The 18,373-nt window shown below is 31.3% G+C and overlaps 1 long non-coding RNA gene across 1 annotated transcript; it reads right to left on the bottom strand.

Annotated features, from left to right (window-relative positions):
• Positions 1-8,261: 8,261 nt before the first annotated feature.
• Positions 8,262-17,594, bottom strand: LOC129976480 (uncharacterized). The gene is made up of 3 exons (XR_008785146.1): positions 17,134-17,594; positions 13,421-13,530; positions 8,262-8,886 (listed from the first exon to the last, which is right to left on the bottom strand). It is a non-coding gene; the product is annotated as an uncharacterized LOC129976480 (long non-coding RNA).
• Positions 17,595-18,373: the final 779 nt, after the last annotated feature.

Raw genomic sequence — 18,373 nt, forward strand, 5'->3', positions numbered from 1 at the left:
GATTTAACCTTATGACCATAAATATCCCTTATTATTTACTTATTAGAGATACGCTAGAAAGAAATATGTTTATAATCAATTATGAAAATGTACTTATACACTCAGTCATCATCTTATATTCATCTACATTACTCTCTGTCGTACATAGTAATAAAAAGGGTTATTTGTTTACTTGTGTGTAACAGCTGGAGTGTTCGGCTCAGTAGTCAAACTCAGATAGCTGTCATCTAGTCATTGCTCACTTCGACTTCCTCCCTTTGGTTTTCCTCACAAGCTCTGAAAAGGGCTAATCCGGGAGCAAGAAATTCCATTGTGTTGTTTCCTTACCAATTCTTCATGGTAATGGCTCGTTCATTCTTCATCGGTAAAGGCGATTGCCACATAGCTACTCAATCAATTACTCTTTTTCTTTTTTGGGGGTCGTAGGTTGGTAATGCTTTGATCGCAAGGTTTGAGTGACTGTCTATTTTATTGAAAAAATAAGTTGCTAATTTTTGAAAGAATTCTATTGTGGAGGGAAAGTTTAGACCTTTTTGAATATATTTCTTTCTTATAAACCATTAGGAGTTTGTTATTTGCAAGCAACCATATTTTGTAGGCTTTCCAATTTATTGATGTGTGTTTTGGCGACTGCACTCCACGCTGGAGATCTTAACTCATTATGGGTCTACATATTACCTTGCAGAGCAGACGCTTGTTTCTTGGAGAGAGTTTTGTTTTCCTACCTATGAGTAGATATAATTTTGCTTTCACGACCAAAAATTTGTTTACTATATGCGTGATATGTTCATTATAATTTAGTTTTTGTCGAGATTTACTCTTAAGTATTTTGTATTATAGCTCCATTTAATCGATCTTTAATATAATTTTAAAGGGTGTGGAACTATTTTTCGGTTGGAAAATAATTTGCTTGACATTTATATGCATGAACTGTTATTTTCCGCAAGATTAACCACCAGTCCAAGTGGTCCAGGTATTCCTTTAGTTGTTGCATTTCTATTTTGGATGTCCAGATCTTGACTGCAGTGCCCTCGACAAATAGACATGTTTGGTTCTTGCAATTCCTGGGTTTGGGAATATCGTCAGCATAGATGTTGGAAAGAATTGGTCCAACTTTGAACCACAACTCTGCACTACACCGGCATCGATTACGCGTCCTGAAGAGATATTACTCCCCACTCGCATGATATTACTCGCATGGTAAAAGCCTTCCCGCTTTTATTCAGTTTCGTTCTTTACTTCACAATAGTTTTTAAATCACATTTAACATATTTATATTCGTTATCATCTATTCCTGAAATGAGTGTTATATATCAACAACAAAAAACAGTCAATTAACCCATCACTAACATCTAAACCTAAAACTTTACTCAAATTCACTTTTTCAGCTCTACGTAATTTACCAAAAAAATATTAATATATTCTTATCAATAACATTAAAATATATAATAAGCATCAGTAAAAAATAGCAAGCAAATAATGTTGTTTGGAAATCTATTCCTTCAGTTTTAAAGAATAAAAACCGCGGCTGTGGCATTTAAACTGGAAGCTCTTTTATGTAGGTATGCCACTGTCCCATTACCATCTTTTTCTCCAAAAAAATTATTCATGTCCCTTGAAGAATTAAATAGTATAAAACTATTTTTTAGTAATATATTATTTTATATACATATTTTTGTCACCAAAGTAATAATTTTATGACTCTTAGTAAAAAAAAATTGTGTTTTTAATATATAATTGAAACAGCAGATGGCAGCACTAAATATTTGTGTCTAAGTATTAATATTTTTGTTATAATCGCTTTTCAAAATAAAATAAAGAATGCTGGTCCCTACAAGAGTCAAATAGAGTCGATATGTTTTGATATTGATGTTGAAATTCATTGTGATGTGATTAACTTTTATATACTTCCTTTTTTTTATATTTTACAATATTTCATCAACTTTTTTTTTATTGATTGATTTATAAGAGAGAAATTCCCTCTTTAATTCCAAGATTAAATTCCAAGATTTGATTTTAGCTTAATTTTTTTTTTCAGACCATATTAAATTCTTGAAAAGCACGATTTTTAAAAAAAATCTTTTGCAGCACTTCCCTTTCTCAAATTCTTTTAATTATATGCAGTTTTACTTAATTTGACCAGTTTTGTATTTGTAAAAATAAAATTTCGTAAGTGATTTTTTTTCACTCACTTACATATAGATGTACACAAATTTCAGATTTTATACATTTATGTATTCACCATTACAACAATTATTTCAGTAACAACAATTTATTTTAATATGTTCAGAGCTTAATTACCAATGAAGCAAATAATTGAATTAGATATTAATAAGTAATCCAACTGAAAATAAATTATTACCACTCACTGCCCAGTAGTAAATTTTAAAAAAATTGATACCATGATTTGTTAATATAATAACGGATTATGAATTAAGGAATAAAAAGCAAAACATAATTTTAGTTACAATTTTTACAAAAAGTAGTTTTAAAAACTATTTTTTATTATCTGACTCGTTTTTTATCACGTTACAAAAGTTTAGTGAAAAAGAAAGTGATTTCAAGTTCTTCATAATGTAGAGGGTTATCAAGAAATAAGTCACTCACTTCAGAGGGCTCTAAAATGCGTTCTATTGATCCAAATAAGATAAAATTTTAACTAGAGATTATTGAGATGATATGCTTTGGATTTATTAAATAACAAATAGTACAAACATAAACAGTTAGGTGGCGTTATAATACACATAAAACCATTTAATATGGTTTATAATTGTTAAATAAAGTAAAAATAAAATTGCTCAATATCTCCTTCTTCATTTCCAGCCATATGCTCTAATCAGAGAACCATATTTTCTATAGATGATTGAAGTGAGTCTGCCGGAATATTAAGAATATGGCGTTGAATGTTGTCCTTCAGATATGGTAGAGATGATAGCCTTTGACGGTAGATATTGTCCATTAAATATCCCCACAGCCAAAAGTCGCAAGGGGTAGTTTCCGAAGAGCGTGAAGGCTATGCTATTGGGAAATAATGGCTGATAACTCATGCTTCTGTGAAATGCTGCATTAACAATCGCGTTAAACGGTGATCAATATGAGATGGTGCACCATCCTTCAGGAAAATGATGTCTTGAAGTCATTCACGCTGTAGAAGAGTTGGGATTACAAATTCCCTCAGCATATCATGGTACCATTATCCTGTAATGGAACAGATTTGGATTTCATTTGAAGTTATCTCTTCAAAGAAATACACTCCAATGATAAAGGTAGCTGTAAAACCACACCATACTGTCACTCAAGGTTGTTCCTGAGTAACGTGAGGGTTTCCTCTACCCAAATTCGACAGTTGTGGGTATTAACCTGCCCATTGAGGAAAAGTGGGCCTCATCACTCCACACAATGTTCCATGGCCAAGTTGTGTCAACCACCATTCGAGCAAGGGACTGAAGTGCAAACGTTTTACGGACTTCTAAGTCTCCGTCCTGCAACAGGTGCACAGACTTGATTTTGTATGCATAAAAATGCAAAATCTGCAGTACGATTTTTTGTACAATTGAATACGACATATCCAAAACAAGAGAACCAACTAGTAAACTCACACTATTGTGCGGTGACTGACTGCTGGCTTTAATGAGCGCGGTTGTAACATTTTGGAAATTGGAAGACGGATTTTTTTTTTTTTTTTTGTTCTTTACCTGGAAAAATGCCAAGGTGCCCATGTTTTTTTTCCAGTTTTCTGCATCATCTTGTGTAGGGCACCTGGAGATATCGGACCTTTTCGTATCTGCTTTATACGACGAAATTCCTTTAGAGCTGCAACGGAGTTTTGTTGGTTCTGGTAGAAGAATTTCACCAGTAGCACTAGTTTCTTGCAACGTAGGCATAACAAACAGAGAAGAAACTAATGTGTGTGCAGAATTCTCTTCTTTTTATCCAAAAAAATAGTAATACACATACGCTGTAAGGCAAATTATGTTTCACATTTTTAATGCATGCAAATAAATGCCATTTGTGTTACAGCGCCATACATTGGTGAATTTTTGTACAAAATTTGTTTAATTAATAAATGTAAAGCGCATCATTTGAATAATCTGTAGTTCAAATTTTATCTTATTTGGATCAATAGAACGCATTTTAGAGCCCTCTGAATTGGGTACCTTATTTCTTGCTAACTCTGTATGTAGTAATAAGTTATAACAAAGTATTAAAAAGCACAATATAATTAAAATAAAAGGATCTATTTTTTAATATTGTAATATATATGGGTTTTCAAAAAAAATGTTCATATTAAAATTTTTTTGAAACAAAACTTCTATACGACTAGATTTTTTTCCTGATTTTCCTAGACATTCTTACTTTTCACAGATAAAAGAAATAACAAGATAAATAAATTATAAAAAAAGCTCATTTTAACATTTTTAGTGCAGCTTTAAAGATGTTCATATTTTTTGTCCAATTCGATTATTATTTTCAGACATATCGACTACATTCTCATTTGTTATCAAGGTAAGAAATTTCTCCTTCCAATTTAAGAAATGGAATGTATTTTTTCCCAACGCATAATAAAAATCAGAGTTTCCAGAATTTTGGATGACAGAATTGTATAGATTACATTGCATGAAAATTTCAAGTAACAAGAATTCAATCTGTTCTTTTAACTGACGTAGATTACACCAGCTTGCAAAAAAACAATTTTTTTTTTTGTAAAATTTTAATTGATTTATATCAGCAATGATGATGTCATTCTAAAATGCAAACTAAATTTTATGTAACACTTAAGGAATTTTTACAAATGACGATGAAAAAATTAACAAAATGCAGTATAATGCATACAGTTGCAACTGCAGTTACTATTAACTAAACACAATAATGCTGTTCATTTACAATATTATGATAGCTTTTGTGTTTTTCTTGAAGTCAAGAAGCTACTTTTTCGGGTTTTTCGTTTATGGTCCACATCAATGTCTCTTTTTAAAGACCAACAGTAATCGGCCATCATGTTAACATCCACCGTCCTTGATATCTGCGTTCCATCTCCTTTGTATCCTGGTGGAATCTTTCACCTTGCTCGTCACTCATTTTTCCTAAATTTCTGGGAAGTATTCCAAATGTGAGTGAAGGAAGTGAATTTTAATGCTCATATTGCACCCTAAAACGTAAAAAGTACGTAAGAACTCAGTTACAAGTTCTTTGTAATTTTCTTTTCTCATATTTCCCAAAAAACCTTCTACGACATCTTTAAATGCAACCCAAGCCTGCTTCTCTCTATTTGTCATACTTTGTTCAAAATTGGAATCTTTAACTAATTTCTTTATTTGTGTTCCATCAAATACACCTTTTTTAATTTTAGCACTAGACAATTTTGGGAACTTCAATATAAGATACTCAAAACATTTTCCACCTTTATCCAAAGCTTTCACAAACTGCTTTATGAGTCCCAATTTTATATGAAGTGGGGTTAATAAAATATTTTGTGGATTCTATTAAATATTCATTTAAAATATTCTTCTTACCAGGAATCCATTCTCGTCTCTTCGGCCATATCCTTTTTATCCAATGACTTTCTCTGTCCCTGCTATCCCATTCACAAATAAAGCATGGAAATTTAGTAAATACACTTTGTTGCCCGAGAAGCAGACCTATAACCTTTAATTCACCACATATTGCCCACTTGTGTTCAGTGTATTTTATTTTAGTGAGAAGCATCTCCATACTTTCATATGTTTCTTTCATGAAAACGGAATGTGCAACTGGAAATGATGCAAGTTTAGATTCTTTATGCAATAAAACTGCTTTTAGACTCCTCTTTGAGGAATCTATAAATAGTCGCCAATCATTCGAATTATAAGGAATATTATCTTCTAATTCATTTAACAAACCAGGTATGTCAGCACAATAAATCAAGAAGTTATAAGATTTGAAAAATGATAAAAATTGCTTTTCTCGATTCTTGTGCCAACTAAACGACGTATGTGTCGTTAGTAAATTTTTCTGTTTTAACCGAGAGCCTAATAATTCTGCATTTTCTTTAGTTAAACCTAAATCACAAATTATGTCATTTAATTCGGCTTTATTAAATTTTTCAGGTACTTCATTTTTCACAGTGAAATCCAACTGCCATCTATGTTTTGAATTTTAAAATAAAAGGTTTTTTTAAATACAATTATAAGTATTTATTCAATATAAATGTATTATTTAATTTCAATGAAGTAAGAGGTTTTCAGAATTTATTTTAACAAATAAACATACATACTTTATTAATTTATCCTATCCAAATCGCAAAAAATCTGTGTATTTTTACTTATTTAAAAATTTTACTTTTCAAAAACACTGTACGTGATAAGTAAAAACTGATATTATTTTTGAAATAAGCATGCGAAAATACATAAAAAAACAACTATTACTTTTAAAACAAGAAATTGTTGCAGGCTGGTGTTATCTATTATATATATATAAAAAATATCTATACGTAGCGTGATATATCTACTATCATAAAATATTTATTATATATAAAAATATCTGTACGTAGCGTGAGTGAGTAAATAAATGAAAGAAATTTGATTCAGATTCATACATTATGTATGTGAATTAACAAATTTCTGAAACAAATTAGAATAATATAAATCATAATTTTATGCAATATTCTTACGAGATAAAATATTTTATTTTATTGTCCTTGCTCTGAATTTTACTTTTTAACTCTTATGATAATCATGGCATTTGTGAAATTATTATACTTAATTTTTCCCAATTTCTTCCCAATTTTTTTCTTTCCGTGAAATGATTCATTGCACTCTTCAAGAGTTGAAATAAGCAAAAGCCCAAAAGTGATAGATATGGAGATATATATCTTTTAAGGACTTTTCGAAAGTGAATAAAATAAATTGAAAGCGATTTCTTGCTTGATTTCCTTCATGAATTTAGAAAAATGTTAGAATAGACGACATACGATCAAATTAACCATTTTCAATTACTTCTTTATTTATCTAAATTTTTTTTTCCTTTGGTTTAAAACTACTCAGAGTTAGAAGAGAACTATCTCAGAGCTACATGTTAATTTTAATAATATTTTTAGAATTCGGGCTTTCCATGGAATTTCAGGTAAGTTATTTTCTGAATATTGGATGTTTTTGAATTATATTATATTTTAATTTCCTTTTTGTATAGTAATTTACAGTAGTCAGTAATATGCTACTTACCTTGTGCATGCTACGTATAAGAATTTGCACGCAATTCATATTATCTTCATTAGTTAAACGGCGTTTGCATGCTATTACAGGGATTTTACGTTATTGACCATTGATTCATAATATTTTATAATACAAAATTTAGGTTCAGGAAGTTTGCAAATATTTTCCTAATGTTCAGCATTTTTACATCAATCTTACAGAGAAAATATTTATGTTCCATTTGATACAAATTTTTTTGAAAATTCTTTCAAGAATTTATGAAGATTGATGTATTTAATTTTTCAATAAATAATGAATAGAATTCCTTAGAAGCTCAGCCTGATTGCAAATTATATTTTAAAGCTTTTTTTACATTTACGAAACATATTTTCTAATTTTATTGAATATTTAAGTTATTAACTTCTGTATTTTTCTTTTTCTCTTAAAGTATGAGTTTTTAAAATTGATTCTGAATCGATAGCAGCTCTTTTATTTAGAGTAATTCGACCAGAGATGTTAGCATTCATATTTTCTTTCACCCAATTATATACAGTTGAATTTATCATAAAACCTGTAAAATTGAAATATGGTAATTTTATTTGTCTCATAGTAGTCATACATCGCAAAATTATGCAATATCTTCTCATATTGGCAACTTTTTACATTTTTCAGCCATGCGCCAATATTATTTATATAAAGTAACTTCTGTATGCATTAATGTTATTCCGTAAGCAACAGAATTCATATATCATAGTTTTCAAACCTATACCATAGTTTATAACTTATGATGCTAAACAGATTCTTATCAATATACTACTATGCAATTATTTAAGAAGTTGAAATTCGGTATTTTCATTATTTGCTAGTTATTGATTTAAATATTTGGTACCATATGACGAACTTTTTATGAAACATAATCAAGCTTTTTCTATATTCAAACATCAATCTATTTTATATAGTAAAAAATTTAGATTTTACAATTTTTCTTCTTCCACTTTCTAAAAATTATTGATATTTAAATTTTTTGAATTTAGGCTTATTACTACTTATGACGCGCCATTTTATTCAATGTTCAGTATCATCAGCGTTGTAACAAGAATGTAGAAAATAAAATTTGGCTTTTTTTCCCCCTTAGCACCTTATCAAAAGGCACAGAAAGTTGAAAATTAATTATTTTTATTTAAATGAAGTCATCTTTTCTTGTTACTGTATATCCCCGTAATCATAAAAATAAATTGGCTCCACTCAAGTGTGAGGGAGCATTTAGGATATTTCCGATACCCGGGAACTACTTCAGACAAAATTTCTTATAACAAATAGTTTATATTATAGAGATGTAAGGAGCAAAACCCCATCTGGGAAAATAAAGATACAATGAAGATACAATTTTGCATCAATCATAAAAAAGAAAAAATAATATGTCAATTAACTCCTCAAAGTTTCACATTTTATATACAGAGTACTCCCTATATACTAACCAAACTCTGCACATCCAGATTATAAGTCGGGAGTACATAAAAATGCCCAAATAGCTGTACCTGTATGGCACACAGCTTCCGTCATGCATATCGAGGCAGACTTGAGCGTGAAATGGAATGAATGCCTGCACACATCGCAGCAGCTCAGTGTTCTCCAAAGTACAAGCAGCATGCAGACGAGCTGTTAGGTCCGTTTGTGTAGTTACTATATCTCGATACAATAGTTCCTTGAGACTGCCCTATAGGGAAAAAAATCAATGGTGTAAGATCTGGCAATCGTGGTGGCCACAGAAATAGACCACTAAGTCCCATCCAGCGAGCGGCTGGGGTATTCCATATCCAACCAATAACGTACAGAAGCACATAAATGCACCGGAGCCTCATTATGTTGTTAATAAAAGCATTGTATTGCAACTAAGGGTATGTCATCGAGAAAATCGGGTAACACATCACGAGGAAATATCAAGTAAGAAAGTCCCGAGAGCGGTTCAGGCAATAGATATGGTCCACACAGGCGATCCCCGAGAATGCCGCCTACACATTTACAGACCAGCGTTTCTGATGTTTCAGCGGACGGATTGAATGAGTTTTAAACATGAACCACATGTGGCTGTTGTGATGGTTGAATGCCCCATCACGAATGGAACATTATTCATCAATCCGTAAAATATGAGCAGTGAAACCATTTTCTGTGATATGTTGCTGCAACAGCCATTCACAAAAGTCCATGTGTTTCTGAAAGTCATCTGGTTTTAGACATTGCACGGTTTTGTACCGAAATGGGTGTAGCCTCTCTGACCTAGAGCTGAATTTCACTTCTAGTGAAATTCAGCTTTCTGGCTTGAGCGTGCTTGCTTTCCTTGGGCGTTTCTTCTATTATTAGCAATTTTAGCATATTCAGTTTTGTGATATTATATTTTCGGAAGTTATTTCAGAAAATTGTCAGAATTTCTCTTACATTTTCACCAGTTAAAATTCTAATTAAAATTTGAAAAAAAGATTGCTCCGAAACGCAAATTTCCATCCTCAAAGTACATATGAGCCAAGTTTCACAGCTGCAGATCATACGGTCGGGGGGGGGGGGGTAAAGCGTAAACACAAACATACATACACGCGCGAATACATATTCATCTAATATTCAGATTTGGACAAATTCCGGGCGCTGATTGGCTTATTTTTTTAAGACGGTAAACGGAAAGGTCTAAAAGGTCATGCTGCTTGTACTTTTTAGGGAATAGTCATATTTAAATTTCCATAAATAAGTTTTAGTGATTGATTTAGTTTATTTGAAGAAATTTAATTTGAAGCATTTTAAATATTACTGTCTTAAGAATATTTTGTTAATTATCAATCACTGAGCAGATAATCTGTGTAAAAATTTAAAATTAGTAATTCATCAGGACAACACAAAAAATATAATTATTTATTTCATTTCATTCATTTTGGTAATAGATGTTATGTCTACTACTTAAGATTTACAAATTAACTGTTGAGCCCTGATATATTGGATATATATACATTAAACCACGTTTGCCTAAACACTAAAACGTCCGTCGGTGTCGATTGGAAACTGAAACCTGTTTAGTTTGTTCTCCTTTCCGCATTTTAACAGGAAATTTGAATATGTTTTGTGACTTTTAATCATTTTCCATGGTGATTAAACAGAAAAAGTTTTGTGGTTCTAGGTTAATTAGGAGAGATTTTACAATTAAATATATCTAGAACGTCCGCTGGTGTTGTTTCGACACAAAAGCAATTTATAATTATAAATAGCTGTCGTTCAACAAATGATAATTCACTAAGTAAACAAACTTCCCAAAGTACTCTCACACATTTTTTTGACCTTGAATTGCAGTATTATTGGGTTCACAGTGGAAAAGAATCAATTATTCTAAAGTATCAATTATTGTTGTGTCTAAGTGTTTCGTTACAAAGCATTTTCTTATCTTATAAAAAAATCATTCGATTTTCGAACCTTGTGCAAAGCAGATATCCTGAAACTATGGAGAGTAGAAAATGTTTAAGCACTGATGAAATTGCTAATTTATTGAGAGAGCTTTCTGAGAATGAATCGGATGGTGGTGAGCTGTCTTGTTCTAATTTAGATTCCAATGAAGACATAATATTGCGTGAAAGTGGCTGAAAAGAATCTGAAGAAAGTGCGGATGAAATCGGTAATATTCCAGTAAATCCTGATATGTATGTCACTAGGAAAGGCACAGAATGGATACCGCATAATGGCAATGTACCTGGCAGATTTGCAGCTCGAAATGCAACCTTGCAGCAATCAAATATTGGATTATTTATCGCTCGGTATTGAGAAAAATTGAATATCACTGTATCCATTGCAAATAAGATATGTACAAAACATTATGCATAAAAGCGATAAATAATGATTTAAAAACTTGCAGTCTCACAAAAATTATGATTTTGTTTATTCTACAAATATTTATGAATATTATTGTTCTATTTCATTTTACAAGATTAAGTAATTTGTTTTGTGACAGTTTCTTATGATATAAAGTGTCATAATATACGATAATTACATGAAATAATATTAAAAAGTCTTAAAACTAAACCCTACAGAACAGTAGTTCCTGCAATTATTTAGTTATTACAATTATTTTATATATATTTATATAGCAGCTTCGAAACGACAGCGGCGGAAGTTTAAGGGTAATCGGAATCCCGGACGTTGTTGTTGTTACACATCCCTCTGGAGAAGGAAAGCCTAGACCAGGTCCAGGAGGCCCCGTCGCGTCAGTTCCTCATAAATCTGCAGAAAGTCCCGTTCAACCAGCAGCTGCTTATAAAAAGCGCCAAGACAGAAAAGAAAGTAAACAGGACTAGCAGGTTGGGAGCAGGTACAGAACAGAACGCCGTCTCATACTCCCGTATCCGTGACCATTCTGGTCACTGAACGGTTTGGTAGGCATGTTACGGGAATTTTATTTAATTAACAAAATATTTACAGTAGTAAAACGATACAAAAATAACTATTTACAGAATTTACAATTATATAAGAAATTATATTATGATGGGACCGTTTACATAATTTTTCAACTTAGAAATATAATTTGTAGTAATAAACTTAGAAATATAATGCAGATTGAGAGATAAAAATTTGTAAAAATATACATATAATCTGTGTTCACTTATTTTTTTATGATATAGTAGATCAGGATGCAGTTAAAAAAATCAAATGGAAAATAATTTGAGAAATGGAAATGAAGACAATCTCTGTTTGATTTACAAGGTTGGAAAGTCTTCTCCCAATTCTGAAACCTTAAACACTTAAGATGGCCACTACGAAATCTGGTCATGGCCGATTGGAAAGGCCGAGGACCACAGCATGTTTTTGATAGCCAGAGCGGTTGCCAGCATACCACTGATGAGATGGAGTACGGTGCCACGCTGAAAGCAAGCGATGTTTTCCCAGGGAGTGGATCTCAATGGGAGTAAGACGGTTCAAACAGTCCATTGAAAGATCACAGCCGTTCTTGGCAAGCACATCAGCTGTCTCATTGCCAAGTATCCCGACATGCGGTGGAATCTATTGGAGGTTTATAGATGTCTTCAGGCCAATTTCGCACAGAAGCTTCATAATCTCCTGGTCAGGAATATCAAATATTTCCGACCAGTTCTTGAAATACTGTATAGTACTCCTACTATTGGTCAATATCCAAATGCAATTATTATCTGTTGTCTGGGCATAATCAAGGGCAAATCCAATTGCTCTGATCTCGGATCTAAAGACTGAACAATTGTCAGTGTTTTGGATACTGATCCTAACTTCGCTATCATTGCTGTTGATGAAAACACCACTCCCTGTTCTACCGTCTTCCAGCTTGCTACCGTCAGTGTAAATTACCAAGGCCCCAGAAGGGGCCTTGGTAATTTACAGTGACTACCTCTAGGGCCAACTATTTCAACATACTATTGACAACCTCTAGGGCCAACTGTTTCAGCAGGTCAGGATGGTCCACTTGCTTACTGGCAGGAGACCTCAGTTCGTCATTAAAACTAATGCCCCTAAGTGGCACCGTAGGAGGCAAACAGTTTAGCGTGGTCGAAGGAACGACCTCGAAGTCAATAACCCCCGCCTTCCAGGCATATTCCAACGGGGTGTCTCTTTTCAAACGCGGGCTACATATCCAAATGATAATGCATGCAGCAGATAAATGCATATAATAATGATAGATAAATTCAGCAGTCCTGTTAGAATCACTAAGGCTCATTATTAAAATATTTAAAGGAAAAAATCTTAAATCTCGTAGTCAGAGGCACAATGTCTATTTCATATAGAGTCATTTCATTGGGCAGCTATTCCTTAACCCAGTGATTATTCTAGCTGCACTCGATTGGACGAGGTCCAGGATTTTTAAGTTAGAGGCAGAAGCCATTTGAAATATTTGATAGCCATACTCAAGAATGGGGCGCAAGAGGAAGCAATAAGTAAGTCTAAGGCTATAGGCATCAGCACCCCAGTCTCTACCCAAGATATACTTCAAAATTCGTAGGCGCTCTCTCGCTTTATCTGCTATTTTCTCAATATGTTTCCTACGATTTACATCCCGGACGTTCTAGTGTTAAATAAATTTTTTTTTGTAGAGTGATTATTTGAAGCCAAATTTTTGCGCAGTAGCTTCTGAGGGTAAAGACCTCTGAGCACCCCCAGCTCAGAAGTCTGACTTCTAGCTCAAATGAATATAGCACACACACACTCGCTTGCACAGCCCCTTTTTACGGGGGGGGGGGGAGTCATTCACTTACCTCACAGAGAGAACTCAAGGAAGAGAACAACCATGCCCGAACCAGGACTCGAACCCAGAACGCCTAGATCACGGGGAAGACATGGTACCCCTAGGCCAGGACGCCGGCAACTGATTTGTTGAATAAATAATATAGATATTTTTTAAAAAACACAGAAAACTTGCATTTACTTTTAAAAATAACCATAGTTATCTCATTTAATACAGATACGTGCTGAAATTATACTTTTATATGTTTAATTTCCAACAACAGTTAACTTAATTTTCAATCTGAGCTTTTGTCAACGTGATGGCAACATGTTGATAAAAGCTAATTTTTTCGCATGCACGCATAACTTGCTTGTGCAGCTTAAATTTTATTTTGTACGAAATAAATTGTTGAAAAATGTAATTAAATTAATTTTTTAAAAATTCATAAAATAGACATTAAATTTGTTGGTTACATTAGGATCATAACAAAGATAATTTTTTGAACTTTAACTTGATGTAGAAATCGTGTTTGTGCGGTAGCAGTTTTGGAAGTTGTCCTGGAAAAATACCAAAATTTTAAATTAATTAAAAATTTAATTAGAAATTCAAAAAAATAGCTCCGAGTTGCACATTCCCGATCTCCATGGTATATGCATGTGTCAAATTTGGTAGATGTAGGTCGAACAGTCTCGCCTGTAGAGCGCCAACACACACACGCACACATTGAGCTTTATTATAAGTACTAGCTGCCTTTGGTGACCAGCCGGTTCGCCAGTATTAAAGAACGCTTAAATTTTAAATTAAATTTTTTATGCAACTTGGTCTCTTAGTACCTTTTTCTGCAAAATATTTCTAAGCTTTAGATCTTGATATTTATATAATTCGGTCATACTATTATGTAAGCCTTGAAGATTTCCGTTCATTGCATTACTTATATCTCTCTTTAATTTTCTTTCAGCGCCCATAAAATTTCAACTTTAAATTAGATTGGAAATATTGAATTGCAATTAATATAAAAACATTTTTTATTGAAACCAACCAGGTATTTTTTTTTTAAATATGAAAATTGAAAGCAGAATAGTTCGGCATTGAAGCTGTATGTACAATGCAGAATAATATTCGTAATTTATGTAATATCTTAAAGAATTATTCAATAAAAGTTTCTCTAATTCACCGTAAAATGCAGCTTTTAGTTTTACGTGCAAAATATTTAAATGATAAAAATAAAAATATTTTATTTTATTTCCATCAATAAATGCACTTATGAAAAAATTATAAAGTTTAATTTTACATTCATTTAGGTTTCTATTTCCTGTGATCAAATCTGACCGATTTGTAAAGTTTTCATATATCAAAGAACAATCCACGTTTTCTTAATCATAGGCCAATCACTGTCGAGATACCCTGTCAGAAGATTGGCTATCTTCTGTGAGAGGATCGATGAAGTGGTCTAAAATCACCAGTTCTTACAGAAGAGTAATATTCAAATTTCATGAATTAGTCAGTTTTAGTGATTAATTTAGTTGATTGGAGTTCAACAATTATTATTTAAAATATTGATGTCTCAAGAATATTTTGTTTAATATGATTCAAAGGGCAGAATACTTATGTAAAAACTTAAAATTCGTAATTCATCGGAGCATTTTTTGACACAAGTTACATAAAATATAATTATTTAGCTCATTTAAATCATTTTGTTAGTAGATGTATGCCCCAAATTAGCTCATGGGCGTTGATTAGATTGATTATCCTACATATATTAAACAATATTTGCCTTAAATTAAACTGTTTTATTGAATTAATACCGTAGATATTGTAAAAGATCTTCGAAAACTTATCCACCATTTACTTTTTAGAAAGTATGAAAAAAAATTTCACTTTATAGACACATGTGCTGAAAATTTCACTTTTTTATATTTAATTTGCAATAATATTGATTTATTTTTTAATTTGTAATTCTGTTAATCTGATGGCAATAAGCTGATAAAAGCTAATTTTTTCCCATTGCTCGTGCAGATTAAATTTACTTTTTATTTTTGCGAAATGTATTGTTGGAAAATATAGTTATAATATTTCTTTAAAAATTCTTTAAAAATCGGAACTTAATTTATAGGTTTAAACAATGATATCATTAAAAAGATAACTTTTTGAGCTTTAATTTGATTCAAAAATAAGTTTTGTGCTGTAATATTTTCAGAAGTTATAGCGGAAAAACTCTAAAATTTCGCTTAAATTATAATTTATTAAAATTCTAAATAACAATTAAAAAATAGCTCCGAAGTGTACATTCCCGGCCTCCAACGTATACACGTGCTAAATTTGGTAGCTGTAGGTTGAAGAATCAGCCTGTAGAGTGCCAACACACACACATTGAGCTTTATTATAAATATAGATAGATAATATAATTTTCTTAAGAATAATTATATTAATATTTCAATTAATTAATTTCATTTGTTAATTGTAGTTAAAATAATATAATAATAATAATTTTCTTAAAAATATTTAATATTCGGATCTCTTCCTGTACTTCAGATTATGAAATTTTATATGCAGCTTGCTATTAGTTTTGAATATCTCAATGAAGACAAGCGATACTTTAGATACATTAAGAATCAGATATGTTTGTCTTTTATATCTAATTTTACTTGTAGCCTTTCTATGAATTTGCCTCAGTTTGCAGGGTAATATTGACTACATCATTCAGTGAATTTTCATTGCTGACCATCTCCATGCTCTACAGAATGCCCTATTCATTATTAAGGTATTTTTAACAACTTTATGCAATTACTGGAGATCAAGTGCCGATATTAAAAAGTTTTAATGTGTTAATACCTTCAGTGATAAAATATTATTTTCATTTAATCGACTGCCTATTCAATTAACATTCATTAAAGTTTTAAATAAAATATTGAGTTTATCTTAATATGTCATGTCACGTCATGCTACAAGTGCACGTAGAAAGGAGCAACGGCCTAACATACTAGACGTCACATGTTAAGTAAAGACATTTGATATTTTATTGAACTTTAAACTTGTTTCTAAATCTAAGATACTGTTATACAAAAAAAAAGTGATTCCTATGCTGACTTAAATATTCCACTTAATAATCTTTCTAAGTAAAAGGCATAAATATTATTCATATCCTAAGTATTACATAGAAAAGAGTGTAAAATACCTTAAAATTAGGTTTTGTAATAATCTGTAATTCCAGAAAATACCACTACTCGTTAATAATTCTTATCTCGTGATATTCCATGTACTTACTAAAAATAGTATGGGAAAGGAAAAATAAAAATAAAAATTTCATGGTAATATCTAAATTTAATTTTTCACTTTTTTTCAATCTTGAACTTGTACATTAAAAAATTATCTATTGCTTGAAAAAAGTGAACACATTATTTTAATTAAATCCCTTAATATTGATTTCATTTTATTAAGTAATTAATTTTATCTTAATAATATAATTTTATTAGATTATTTTATTTTAATTAATATATCTTATATTAATTTTATCTCATTCTAATAAAAGGAATAATTTTTGCTTTTGTAATTTTCAATTTAAAACAATGTACATATATATATTTCTTTTGCTGCATATTTTCAGTGAATTTGATGATTTGCCAAGTTTTAAGCCATTACGAAAGCATTTTTTTTTTCTGCTTTTCAGTATAACATTTCTAACTGTTTTTCTAGTGATGGGAGATAGTTATTTTGAGTTGTATATTAGTAAATTTGAAAACTTACCGGGGGCACTTCAAAAATAAGAGTGAGAAGCGTTTGGTATGTTGGTCGGTTCTCGCTTCCTCGCTGGAATTTCATGGCGTGGAGCTTTGCTACTTCTTTTTTCAATGATTGAACGTATCCCCTACAGGGGGAATTGTACCGTGGCTGGTGATGCTATTAATCCTATAAATCCAAATTTTGAAATAAGATAATTTAGGTGAGTGAATCTTATTTGATTTCTTGTGTAAAATTATCGAATGCTGTTTTCCTGATGCGATTGATTTCATCTTCACAGATAATCCTACGACACTGGTAAACTCTCCTGGCATTTTAAGCCGTCTTCGTATACGAATTTTTAAGTCGATACCCAATTTCTGCATTTTAGTTTTGCCTTTTTAATTGCCCTTTGACGCAAGTCTTCTCAAATTTCTGCTATTTCAATCGATAAAGAATTGAGATCATAAATTTATTTCATGGAATTCATTTGAGGATCTTACAGCAGTAATAAATAAATAAATACTCTTCACTATTCCTTAAACTTTTTGGCATAGGGCTCTGGTTTAACGGAAGCAACTCTTACAAAATTTAACCAACTGTTGCCATAATTAAAAAATAATTCTCAGTTGGTTTTTTTTTTTTTGTTTGTTTTTTTTGTTTTTTTCCTTCAAAATTTCTTTGCAGGAACCCAAGTAAACAGTTGGCATTACAAACACATTATGATAACACTGCAGTCCCAAATTAAGTAGAAATTAATGTTTTGGTGAAATTTAAGCTTTTATAGAACAGTGCTTTCAAATGAAACTATGACTTTAATATTTAATTCAATGAATTCCAAATTTGTTTCTTTAACGGGGCAGTTATGTTGATACGATCAATATATACGTATTTTACACCCGTGACATTTATTCTTCTTTTGTACTTCCAAGTGCGATATGGAATAAAAGGTCATAATATTTATTACTTTTGATGTCATTTATCAATTGTTTCCTATATACAGACTTAAAGGCGAATAGATTCATTTTGAATAAGACAAATAAGAAGCATATCTTGGCATTCATGTAGTAAGTTTTAGATGAGCCATGAATAGCGAATAGTATAAAGCTATAAATTTTAGCTACGATAATAAATTCCCCATATTTGAGACATTATCAAGTATAAACTTTTTAACACGAACATTTAAAAGAATATTTTGAGTAAATAAATATTTTTTCATAAAAAAATTCTTTGCAGCATATTCCGTCATCGTTATTTTTTAAATTGA

The sequence above is a fragment of the Argiope bruennichi genome, chromosome 7, assembly GCF_947563725.1.
Source record: "Argiope bruennichi chromosome 7, qqArgBrue1.1, whole genome shotgun sequence".
Taxonomy (NCBI): domain Eukaryota; kingdom Metazoa; phylum Arthropoda; class Arachnida; order Araneae; family Araneidae; genus Argiope; species Argiope bruennichi.